Below are 12,972 nucleotides of genomic sequence, written 5' to 3' on the forward strand. Positions count from 1 at the left end.
CAACAGAAATGTTCCCTAGAAGTTACCTTTGAAAAATGAATTGACATGTCAAACAATATTAGCCTATTCCAATCTCAAAAAAAAACACACAGAGTTGGGGGGGTTGTTTGTTTTTTGAAAGCCAATGGCTTACAGATAATTTATTGAGCAAGTATTTCTTGAGTTTCTACTAAGTACAAAGCACTGCACTGGGACTTTGGAGTGTAAAGATAATACAGGGTGGACATAAAGTTCGTATTCGATTTTAAATTAATTTACAATTTAAATTAGCTTACTGTTTAAATTGCATGGGTAATTTATGTCCACCCGGTATAATGCAAGGGAGAATGTAAAAAGAACCGTGCGAATGGAACTAGATAAAAAGGTTAATAAATGTTCAGAGGTAAGGGAGATTACTTCTTGCTGTCAAGGCTCACACGAGTGGAACGCAAACTGCTTTTTGCTTTTACAGATAAATAATACAATATTCTGTCAACTAATATTTAAATTAAAAACAAACATATAACTTTTCAACATATCTTCCAAATAAGGAAAGAGGTATGTTTCCGTGTTTTAGGTTTGTTTGGTAAGTAACAGGATGAGGGGGGAATGGAGAAAGCAAATTAAAGGGATGGGCAGAGGGAAAAGATATCGAAGGAGGATAAGAAAGTTTAGGGAGAAGAGAAATATTAATACATCCTCATCAAGAAATATAAGATAGCTTCAGATAACTAGTATAAGGGTTCAGTGTAGAATATGCCAGGACTTCTAGTCTTTCAAGAGATGATAATAGAAAGGAGATTACAAAGATCTAATATATGTGAGACATATATAATTGCATACAGACCCCTAAGATCCCTCAGTAAAGAGTTATGATAAATAAAAAGGGGTTAAGTCACTGACCAAGGTATACCTAGACCAGAGTTTCTGACCTTCAGCACTAATGGTATTTGGGCCAAATAATTCTTTGCTGTGGAGGGCTGTCCTGGGCACTGCAGGTTGGTTTCCAGCACTCCTGACCTTACCCACTAGATACCAGTAGCAACACTCTTCCAATGATGACCAGGAAAAACAACTCTGTCTCTAAAAAAGAAAAAAAAAATTGCATTATGTGATTCCTAGCACCACGACTTTCTTTCCCTGAACTACTTTGAATAACTCTAAATGTTTTTAATAGCAGCATTATAAGCATTATTTAAATCTTTTTCCATTCAGTAGTAAACACTAGCTGGGGACCACCAATTCTTTGCAAATAGTAGCTACCGCGAGCAAATAATTCCTATGAGGTTTCACAGGCTTTTTACTTGGTTAATTGAACAATCACATTATGTGCTCACCCTTATTCTCCATACTCAGTAGGAGAGTTAATATGAGGTCATTTTTCTTGCACATTGAATATGTGAAGTGCTATAGAAATGCGCCATGATAATAACAATGATGAGTTGCAGTGAAGCTTAATGTCATACTTTCCATTTAACTATATTTTAAGATGGGATTTAGCAAACTGTCTTCTTTTCATTAACAGCAGGAATCATATGTTCACCCTAGGAAACGAATGAAAGTCACTAATGAAACAGTTTGGTTCAAGTAGCATGCTTTCAATAGAGTCAATTCTTCCAAGTCCTATAAAGACATAGTATTGAACAGAACTGTATGTGGGTATTAGTTCTTCTCCCTGACTTCAAGCAAGATCGCACCTTAAGCATACCAGAAAAAATGAAAATACGTCTATTCCTTAAAGGATGCAGTAAAATTTGATTCACTGGGACCTCCTACTAACAACAGTCAGGTCACCATCATTAGTGGCAGTATAGTGACTGTTAGGCTAATCTACATTTGTTTTACCTTCTTCCTTTCCTGCCTCCTTGGAAGCAAATTCCTTTTTTTTTTGTTTGTTTGTTTGTTTGTTTTGAGACAGTCTTACTTTGTTGCCCCAGGCCAAAGTGCTATGGTTCACAGCAATCTCAAACTCCTGGGCTCAAGGGATCCTTTTGTCTCAGCTTCCCTAGTAGCTGGGACTATAGGCACCTGCTATAAAGTCTGACTATCTTTTTAGCAACTGGGTCTCACTAACTGGCAGGTCCCTAACTCCTGAGCTCAGACTATCCACTTGCCTCAGCCTCTTGGAGTGCTAGTATTACAGGCATGAGCCACTGTACCCAACCTGGAAACAAATTCTAGGTCTGTAATAGCAGCATCCATAAGGATGATGCTTCAATTCTACTGAGAAACCAAAAATTATATACAGAAGAACACAATGAATTCTTCTGTACACTACTTAAAATCATGAAATTAAGGGTAGCATTAACCTATATTATTTGGGTATAGAAAATAAGAGTAGAAACTCTGGAAACAATGTTTTTCTTCACCCAATAATATCTACTACACAGACTGTAATACAAGTTAGAAGAACAAAACAATGAAAGTACACAGAAGTTTTTATAAAGTAGTTTTATTTTCATTGTTTTGGACTCTGTTAAATATTTATAGGACAACAAGAGAAAAATAATTGGATAATCATTGACCGAGCTATACAATGTTGATAATTTTTGTTCATCTTTCTTCCATTTCCTTCCATGACTAACTCTCTGTGGGCCTAGCCTTTGCCCCGTTATTACACAAATCTTAAAGTGAAGAAAATAATATTGATAGCAGTTGCTTATTAATGGATTTCTATAAGATTCCACTGCAGGGAAAGGATTTAAAAACTTAATAATCCCACTGGTTCTTTCAGCTGTTTAGAGCACAGAAGATATTTAAAGTTTTATAACATTCTCCCAGGAAGCCATCATCTCTTTGCCTTTCCTCACATTTAAGATTTTAATTGCCTCAGTGTTTCAATAACAATTACAGCCTACTCAGAAATATCCTTTTCATGATCTGCTAGCTCTGTGCTTTAATTTCTGAGAAGGTTTCCTTAAGCAGGTAATACGTGTTATCCAAAGTCTCAGAAGAATTTCAGTCTGTACATTATGAGATAAATTTCCCATTTGCTTTCAATCCATCACTGTTACACCTGCTTTTATATATTAAGCGAGCAGAGCTATCCAATGTTTCTGTTTTCTTTTGTGCGACCAATTCAACAATGTGCCAGCTCAATTGCTTGATTTTCAGTCTGCATCAATCCAAATAAGGTATCTGCTGCTTTTTGTCATAAATATAATTTAATTTCTATTCATGCTTGTTCAAATTGAATGAAGCTTTGTTATTAAGATGGATTGTGCTAATGTGTAGCTTCTAATACTTCCCCAAAGTTCTTGATCTTTCGAATATACCTTTAGAAAATTCTTAGCCAGATTCTCCTGAGTCTACAAGGTCAGACAATTAAATCCGTGAATTTGTCCTAGAAAAAGCACTATATACCTCATTGCAAAATATCACTGGGGTCACCTTCAAAGTACTCCCTTGGGAAGCTAGTCACTAATGCCAGTGCATCGTCTATCCTTCAAAGCAATTTTGAAATTCTTTTTTTCCAGAATGGCCATCAGAGCTGTCATTGTTGTATGAGGTCTGACAATTAAATTTGTGAACTCATCCTAGGAAAAGTGCTTTGAAGGGTGGACTAGGTGCTGACAGTGCATAGCTTCCCAAGGTGGGTACTTTGAGGTGACCATAATGATATTCAGTGATGAGATATGTAGCACTTTTTCTAGGATGAGTTCACAGACTTAATTGTTCAACCTCATGTATTTAGGACAATATTAGAAAAAAAAGTTAATATGTACACATTTCCTCATACATATTTCCTCTGGCAGGAAAGAAATAGTTTTACCTAATATAAAGGACAGGGGTACACCGACTGTATCCTGCAGCTTTTTATTCGTCACCCCTGTTTTCTACTTATCATGTGGCTGAGAAGCTCCTTTTGGCCAAAGCTATCATTCTCACTGCTTCCTTTTCTTGCTCCTCTTATATTAACTGCATTGGCAGCATTCATTTTCTATTGCCGTGTAACTAACTGCCAAAACCCTAGTGGCTTAAAGCAATGCCCATTTGTTAGCTCACTGTTCCATAGGTCAGAAGGCCAGGGACATCCTCTGGGCTCTCTGCTTAAGATCTCATAAGGCTGAAGTCATGGTGACTGCTGGGATGAGCTCTTATCTGGAGGCTCTGGGAAAAAAAGTCTGCTTCAGTGCTAATTCAAGTCTTTGGCAGGATTTGGTGACTGAGGGTTGTAGGACTAAGGTACCTGTTTCCTTCCTGGCTATCAGTGAAGGGCTATGCTGTGCCCCTAGAGGCAGTCCACATTTCTTCATACGTGACTCCCTCCATCTTCAAAGTCAGCAACTGCATGTAGAAGACTTTTCATGTTTTAATTGGCCCAAACACTCCCTTGGATAACAAGTCAGAGGAAATTATCTTCTTTTAAGGGGCCAATAGGGTAAGATAGGATCCACCTGGATAATCCCTTTTGCCAAGTAAAATAACCTACTCAATGGAGTGATAGTTCATATTTGCATGTTCCACTCACATTCCAGAAAGAGGGGATGATACAAGGGTGAGGATCACTGGGAATCATTCAGAGTAGAATTTTGCCTACCATTCCAACCTGTGATCATGGAAAGCCTTCTAGTACCTTTCAATTTTCTTTTTGACTAATATCCATAGCGTCATACTGTGCAACTCCAAAAACACAGAGACACACATGGAAGTAAGTGTTTCATAAGAGTTATTTGTTCTTTGTGCAATAAATGATATTATTTTCAAATATCTTTTATTTTATATAAAAAAAGAAAAGATTAATCTACAATATTTATGGGCAAAACACCTACTATTATGTTTTGTTTTAAGCAGATTGGAAAAGGCAGTAAGTTTCATTTCCTTTTTTGGAAACTTATCTGCATTTTGAAGTTCCACAAAATTGATCTGTCAAAATTTGGATGATATAACATTTGCAGTGAGTTACCTGTTAGTTATAATACTAACTTCTCCAATTCTCCTTCTCACATTAGTGTTTTTATTATATGAACTTAGATTTAGTTTTAATGTGATGAAAGAGACTTAGGAATTCAATTTATACGGAGAGAGCCTGCTGCATCTAGGTACAAGTATGTTATTCTGTGTAAAAGCCACCACAGTGTTCACCAGTCTAAATTACCATTTATAGTAACTACTACATAAATCACCAGATGACAGCTCTACAATGTATGTTACTGAAACAAAAGGTAGCCACAGAGGAGAGTCTCTATTAAATACTAGAATTCTACCCCAAACATTCTGTGTATTATTGTGATTGCTCAACAATGATAAAAAGTATTAATGCAGCATAGTTTAGTGTTTAATGCCTTCCAGTTCTCTATTTATTTTTTTATTTCAGTTTCGTGTGAGGATGCAAACAACTAGGTTACAATATTTGCATATGTTAAGTAGAATCTCTCTTGTAGTTGTGTCATGCACCCAAAGGGTGTACCAATATTTCTACATTGTGTCCATTAAATGGAAGCATAGCAATCTCCTCCCCTCCTTCCCTTTCCCTCTACCCCCATTCCTCCTCCCCCAAATTGGAATTGAATTGAGCTTTTCTCTTACCTGGGCAAGTAACCAAAATGGAGGAGCCCTTGCCATTGAAGAAAGTGAAAATGGAAAAATAAATAAACAAGAACACACCTAAACCAAACAAAACAATATAAAAAACAATAGCAACAACAAAAAAGAAAAAAAAAAACCTAAGGAAAATAATTGGGAAAAAAAAAAAGAAGAAAGAGAAAAAATCTATATACACACGCACACACACAATCACAATATATTGCATGGATGCCAAGTGGTGCTCTGATGTTAGGAGTCAGAGAACACACAGTTTGTTTTCGGTGTCTAATTTGGGGGCTAGAAGCTACTCTCCAGTTTCAGAGAAAACCTGACTGTCCTCCTGACCTACTTGCCCCCACTCAGGGCCTAGTCACTTCACCAGCACTCAGTCCCCACTAGATCTCTCAGGTGACACATCTTGACCTTTCTAACAGTGACCCTGATAACAAAGTGGTTTTCCCTGTTGCAGTGGTGCTCAACTCACTGCAAGGATGTCTGCCTGGGCTCAGCAGGTGTGCCACAGCCAGCTGTGCACTAAGAACCCATAGACTGTTTTCTTCCATGTGGCTTTCCAAAAATGGCTGCCTGTCTATACCCAACCCAATGGGAGCTTCACCCTACCCAGCACTCAATCTTGGCTGCCTGATGCTGCTCAAGTTCTCTTGCATGCCCCTCCAAGGCAGAACAGGGAGCAGTCTAGTCTTAAAACGAAAACTACAGGACAACTCTTTCCCACCTCCAGTCTTCACAGGAGGGCTGACCTCTGCCTGTAACCAGGCTCCTGCCCTCTGTGCTGATCCTCCTGAACTCCAGACCTCCTTGTAGGTTCCTGGAGTCTCCTACTGCTTCACTGCAGCCCTGGAGCGATGTTTCTAGGTAGTTTACCCCAGGAGGTGGTAGACAAAATCCCCTGTCCCCGGTCTCACTGAGAGCTGCGGGCAAGTAGATGTCCCTAGTCTGTCACATTTCCAGTTTTCTTTTAGAAATACTTAATTTAGTTCTGTTTGTTTGTTTGTTTGTTTTTGCTTTAAGTTATAACCTTTCCATATACTCTCACACAGCCATAGCACTATTAATAGCTTTGGATCTGTTAGACTTGGGACTGAAACATAATTTTGCCCCCAGTAATCCTGCAGTCTGATGATAATTTATCATAGCATGAACCTTTGAGGTTCTGTTTAATTGTTCATATCTTGAAGAAGCTATATTTGTCCAACTAATCAAAATTAAACTCTCTCATAGCTCCTTGACCTTTTCTTGCTTAGCACTGATCATAACCTCTGACAATAAAGAATTGGTGTGATAATTATTATTATTATATATAAGGCCTTTTATTTTTCATACAAAGGAGGATTGTGTCAATTTTGCTTATCACCATGTCACTGGCACCTGGCACAGTGCCTCACACACAGAAGGTGCTCAGTTAAAGTTTATTCAGTGAATTAATGACTAGTATATATGGATTCTTTTCCTTTTTCCTCATCAAATGATTCTTCTTAAGAGACCTCACTAGCATTTAGGTGCACGTGAGCTCTTTCTCAGGAATATTGACAGGTAAAGTGAGTCACTTCTGTCATTCAAGTTACTGTAAATTCTATGGAAGACAAACACATGTAGGTATACTTTGATAGTCTACTAGTACAACTTCATAATGAAAATGTTGATTTTGAAAAGTCTTTCCATAGCTGTAACTTTCCTGGAGGAAGAGTAGAAAAATTAAGCTGCTGGCCAATGTGTTTTTTCCTGTAACTATATTTTCTGTGATCCATCTGATTTTATATGACTTCCAGTTCCCTCATTAGCATCAAAGGTTACTGCCACAGATATTGGTCTATTGCATTTCTTATGATTCAATTATGAATTTCTTGGCAAGGAAGGCGTGAGTCTACAGATTGGAAAGAAAATACAATATGAGCACAATAAATGAATCTCTTCATTTCACTCTAACAGTTTGTACTGGGAGGTGATTTTTATACTCATTCATGTTCTTTTTCTTTTGTAATAACATAACTAATGTAATGAAGCATTGAATTATTCCTTGAAGTGGAATATGAATTATGCCTACATGTAAAATAGGTCTGGCATGCTACTCTAAATTATTATGAATAGATGTGAAGGCATGCAATTCTACCTGCCTTTGGAAATAAAAAAAGCATTTTATCATGTTCTAAAGTTTCGTGAACATAATGCACCTTCTCTAATTCACTGGCTCTTCATTTTATTATTGTTTTATTGAATAACAAATGCCCTGCTGAAACAAACCTCAAGGATGTTTTGCTGATGGGCTTTGAATCAATATAAACACTTTAAATGTATTGAACACGCTCACTTTTGCCACACCCACTTGTCCTGATTTTTCTGAACATAAAAGTAAAACAACCTATGTATTTTCAAAAGAAAATATTATGGATAAAATAGATTTGCATAAATATGCATGTACAGTTAAGTTCGTCCTCTTTTTATACCGGACTGGATTGTAGCACCATCCTAAACTAAAATCTACCACTTTCAGCAATCTAGTCAAGACAAAGCAGTAACCAAACAATCACATATTACTGAAATATGATTTTTTAAAAGAAAAATGGTAACATAATAACTTGAAATTTAATAGATTTGGTTTTTCTTCAGTTTAAGATTTTAAAATTTGTTCAGGCTTTTGTTCTCTAGAGTTTATTAAAACAAGCTAAACAAAGCAAAAAATTTCAATGACTGCTATATAGAGCAAATTTAATCTGTCAGTGACTATCAGGCAGCCATCTTAATTTCAACTCAGAAAAAAAACTCTAAAGCCTATTTATTCTTATAACTTCAATTCAGAAAACTCAAGAACTACATATTTTTGAGTGCCTATTACTTGCTTAGAAAATGGTAAAATGATAGGAACTTCTTAAAGGAATATCTACACAAAATAGAAATCATTGCAGACATTTAGATTAAAAACATTCCATACTTATACTATTCAGCCATTAAAAAAAGATGGAAACTTTACATCTTTTACATTTACCTGGATGGAATTGAAATACACTCTTCTTTATCACAAGAATGGAAAAAATATCCAATGTACTCCATACTAATATAAAACCAATATATAAATAATTACATGCTCATATGAACAATAAAACACAAATATAGGCTAGTATGGGGGTAGAGAAAGGTGGGAGGGTGAACGGAGAGGCAAAGGACAGTTGGCAGAAGGAGGGAGGGCATGTGGTGGGATCTTACCTATTATGCACTTGGCCAGGATGTATAACACCCCCTGGGTGAGGGGCTCTTTTATATCTGGAACTTTACTTTGGAAGGGAGAACAACGTAACCTAAAAATTTGTGCCCCCATATTAATTTGAGATTTAAAAGAACATATCACATTTATAAAGATTTATTAAAAGTGCATTATTTTAATGAGACTAGCAAACCTAAAGACCCAAACAACATTTTCAAAACCTATAGGAAAAGTCCCATCAATTTGAAAGCATGTTCTTGTTTAGCAAACCATTGTGATTGTATGAGGCCTACTTTTTTCTTAACTGGTTTGCCAAAAGCTATAGACTTTTAACTCAGGATGGTGCTATAATCCAGCCTTTCATAAAGATGAAGCTGACTAGAGAGTGTATTTATGCTAACCCTGCCATTTGTCTGGAAGAACAAATTCTTTCTTCCAGTGAAGAAATAATTCGTTAGTGACAGGTTTAGCATAAATACACTGTAATTAACTAACTAACAAATTTGTTAGCTTTATAGGTGATTTATTCCCACACTATAATTCATAACTTGTAAATGACTTTGTTTCTTTTCCTGTGTATATTCTCAGAATAGTTGGGAATCTTCATTTGAATATCATAGAACCTTATTGATTTCAGTTCTAGTCCAGTGCAAACTCAGTAAACTCATTCTTTTTCAGGATATTCTCAGGATAGTTGGGGATCTTCATTTGAATATCATAGAACCTTACTGATTGCCGTTCTAGTCCAGGGCAAATGCAGTAAACTCATTCTTTCTGCTTCCAACTTTGCATTTTATTCAACATAAAAGTAGTAAGAGAAATGTATTACATCTGCTTCTACCTGGTTTTTCTCCCACTCTTTAATAAAGACAAAGTAACAAATACAGGTAAAGTAAGATTTTATTTTGAGTTGTTTCAATAAGAGTATGTTTTTTAAAAAGAATATATTTCATTAGAGTTACATATTAGGAAAATAAGCAGAGTTAACTAAAATATTTTAATATGCTGGGCACAGTGGCTCACACCTGTAATCCTAGCACTCTGGGAGGCTGAGGTGGGCTGTGCTTCAGCTCATGAGTTCCAGACCAGCCCAAGCAAAAGCGAGACCTCCTCTCTGAAAATAGCCAGGTGTTGTGGCAGGTGCCTTTAGTCCCAGCTACTTGGGACGCTGAGGTAAGAATCGCTTAAGCCCAAGAGTTTAAGGTTGCTGTGAGCGACATGGTCACAGCACTCTACTGAGGGTAACAAACTAAAACTCTGTGTCAAAAAAAAAAAAAACTTCGATAAATAATCATGTCACTCAGAACATGATTTCAAAATAATCAGATAATTCTACTGACTAGTTTTAGAAAATTCATTTACTCTTAATATTTACATACCCCTTATTTTAATGACTGCCAGTTCTTTACCTTTTTACACAGAAATTTCACATATGTCAGCTTTGTGGTCACATATCAGATGAAACAAAGGCATAGTAGGATTAAATGAGTTGCCCTAAGATACATAGCTAAGAAGTGAAAGATGAACCCAGCTTTCCATTTTTGGACCCCAAAGCTCTGTACTCCTTCAAATGCAACATATTTATATCTTCCTTTAATGACAATTAAAGTCAACTTATTCCATTAATCATGTATTTTATCCTGAGAGTTTGGAGACATAATGTTGGTTTATGGATTGAAAAGTTTTATTATTTTTCAGCATCATGTGTAATGGACAAAATACTTTCTATGGATACTTTCTATGGCCTAGGGCAGAGGTTTCCAACCTTTTCAGCACCAGGCACCAGTTCCATGGAAGATGGATAATTTTTATATGGATGAGGATGGGGGGATGGTTTCAGGATAATTCAAGTGCATTACATTTACTGTGCACTATATTTCCATTATTATTACATTGTAATATATAATTAAATAATTGTTCAACTTACCATAATGGTGGGACTGTCTCCATATGACTTGTTTTAAATAAACTGGTATGTTTTTTTTCTACAGAACAAAATTGCAACATTTAAATTTTTGCTCTCGTCACGGAAGTGTTAATTGTAACTAAAAACCGCTTTGTTCCACTCCTATTGTTATGAGTAAATTAAATGATCAAGAAAGCAACAGTGAGATTTAGCAGTTTTTGCATAAACAGCTTATGTTTGAGAACAGTCCTGCCAGAGTTTGTTCCTGGAACAACACACATAATATAAGCATGTGGGGCATCCAGACATCTAGGAATTAATACAGATTTGAAGACAATTTCCTTTTCCATTCTACCTTTTGTCTCTCCTTCCTGCTTTTCTACCTCTCCTTCCTCTGTTACTTTCTTTTTGCCTGCATTTTTTGCCTGAATTCCTTCTCTGAATATTTGGAGAGCCAGGTGTTCAGGAATGCATTTCAAAGGAGCTTTCTACCGCATTTAATTTTGTAGCCTATGGCATTGCCTTCATTTTCTTTCACTTAAAGAGAAGCTACGAGACAATTATACTTGTACAAATAGCTATACATGGCTCCGCGCCTGTGGCTCAAGCGGCCAAGGCGCCAGCCACATACACCTAAGGTGGCGAGTTCGAATCCAGCCTGGGCCCGCCAAACAACAATGATGGCTGCAACCAAAAAATAGCCAGGCGTTGTGGTGGTTGCCTGTAATCCCAGCTACTTGGGAGGCTGAGGCAGGAGACTCGTTTGAGCCCAGGAGTTGGAGGTTGCTGTGAGCAGTGAAGCCACGGCACTCTACCCAGGGGCTCAGCTTGAGGCTCTGTCTCAAAAAAAAAAATAGCTATACATAAACTAGCGAGGCTCTAATCACCTATCACTCTTAGGGGACCTTTGTTCAGAATCAGAGGACTAGAAAGGCAACCTGAGACAGGCTTCAAATCTTGGCACTGACAAAAATTAACATAAGGGCCTTGAACAAGTCACTTATCTCTTCTGGATCAGTTTCCTCAATTATGAAACCCCGAAGCTGGATGATCTTCAAGGACCCCCTTTCAATTCCTATCCTGAGAGTATGCTTGTTAAACATAGGGACTGACAAGTATAATGTTCTATTTGGTGAATTTTATAATTTCTTACAGGAATCAAAGAACCACCATAAAGAAAAGTAAAAAGTGCAGACACAGGAGTGCAACAAATTGAAAATTGAGTCCTGTTCTATTCTTAACTAGCTATATGTGGCAATTTAGCATCTCTAGTTATTTCATACCCTGGTGTCATATTGTTATAGTAAAGACTAAATGAGGAAAAGTATGTAGAGTATTTCTCATAGCACCTGGCACATAATAATAAATTAATAAATGCAAGAAATTATTATGCACCCCCTCTTCATATGCTTTTTCACATTGTGTAATTGCGACATGAATGATTCGATCACGAAGATTCTTTATTCTTCTTCATATTTACCTTAGGGCAACAGATGATAACTTAGATAGCAATACTTCCCAGGGTATACCACCATGACAGATTCAGTGGCATAAATTCTCTAAAGACCTCTGCTAACAACCTCTCTATTGCCAGAATGCAAGATATCAAGCCAAACAGTATGTGGGAGGCTAATGAATAAGTTACCACAAATATTGGCATGAGCAAGACACTTGATTCATTAACATAACTTCCCAGCTCTTGACAAGTTAATTGCAATGACCCTTTAGAATAACTTCTGGCTCTAAGTAGCAAGTATTTTGTAGAATATGTAGAATTTTTCAAATGTGCATACAATATATATAATATAATGTGATAAGCCTGATTGGCTACGGAGGCACTATATTGCCAACTCATCTATTTTGGCTTTATTTTTTCGGTTGCTTCTCTATGCAGATGGTTTTAATTTGGACCAAAATATTTTAGTAATTTAAAATGAGATTTTAAAACTCTAGGAAACTTATGTACAATAACAAGTAGTGCAATAACAACTAATTTGCTTCAGAACCCCAATACCAGCAGATGGTGGGAAAAATTAACTTTGAATAGAAAACAGTAGCGATTATATAATCATGAATCAGTTAGGCAGTAACCTTAAAGACTGAGGTGATATGCCAAAAGGAGTTTGTATAACTTTCATTCTTTTACTTATGGAACAGATGAGTCAAAAATCTTGAAAACATTTAAAAATTATAACAATCTATTTTATTACCATATATTATTACTTATGAAAAAAATGATGATTGATGGAAAGAACAAGAATTTAACTTCTGGGGCCAGGCATGGCGGCTTATACCTGTAACCCTAACACTCTGGGAAGCCAAGGCAAGTGGAGGCAGGTGG

This window comes from Otolemur garnettii, unplaced genomic scaffold (genome assembly GCF_000181295.1).
Source record: "Otolemur garnettii isolate 467f Iridium unplaced genomic scaffold, OtoGar3 scaffold00230, whole genome shotgun sequence".
NCBI classification, from domain to species: Eukaryota; Metazoa; Chordata; class Mammalia; order Primates; family Galagidae; genus Otolemur; species Otolemur garnettii.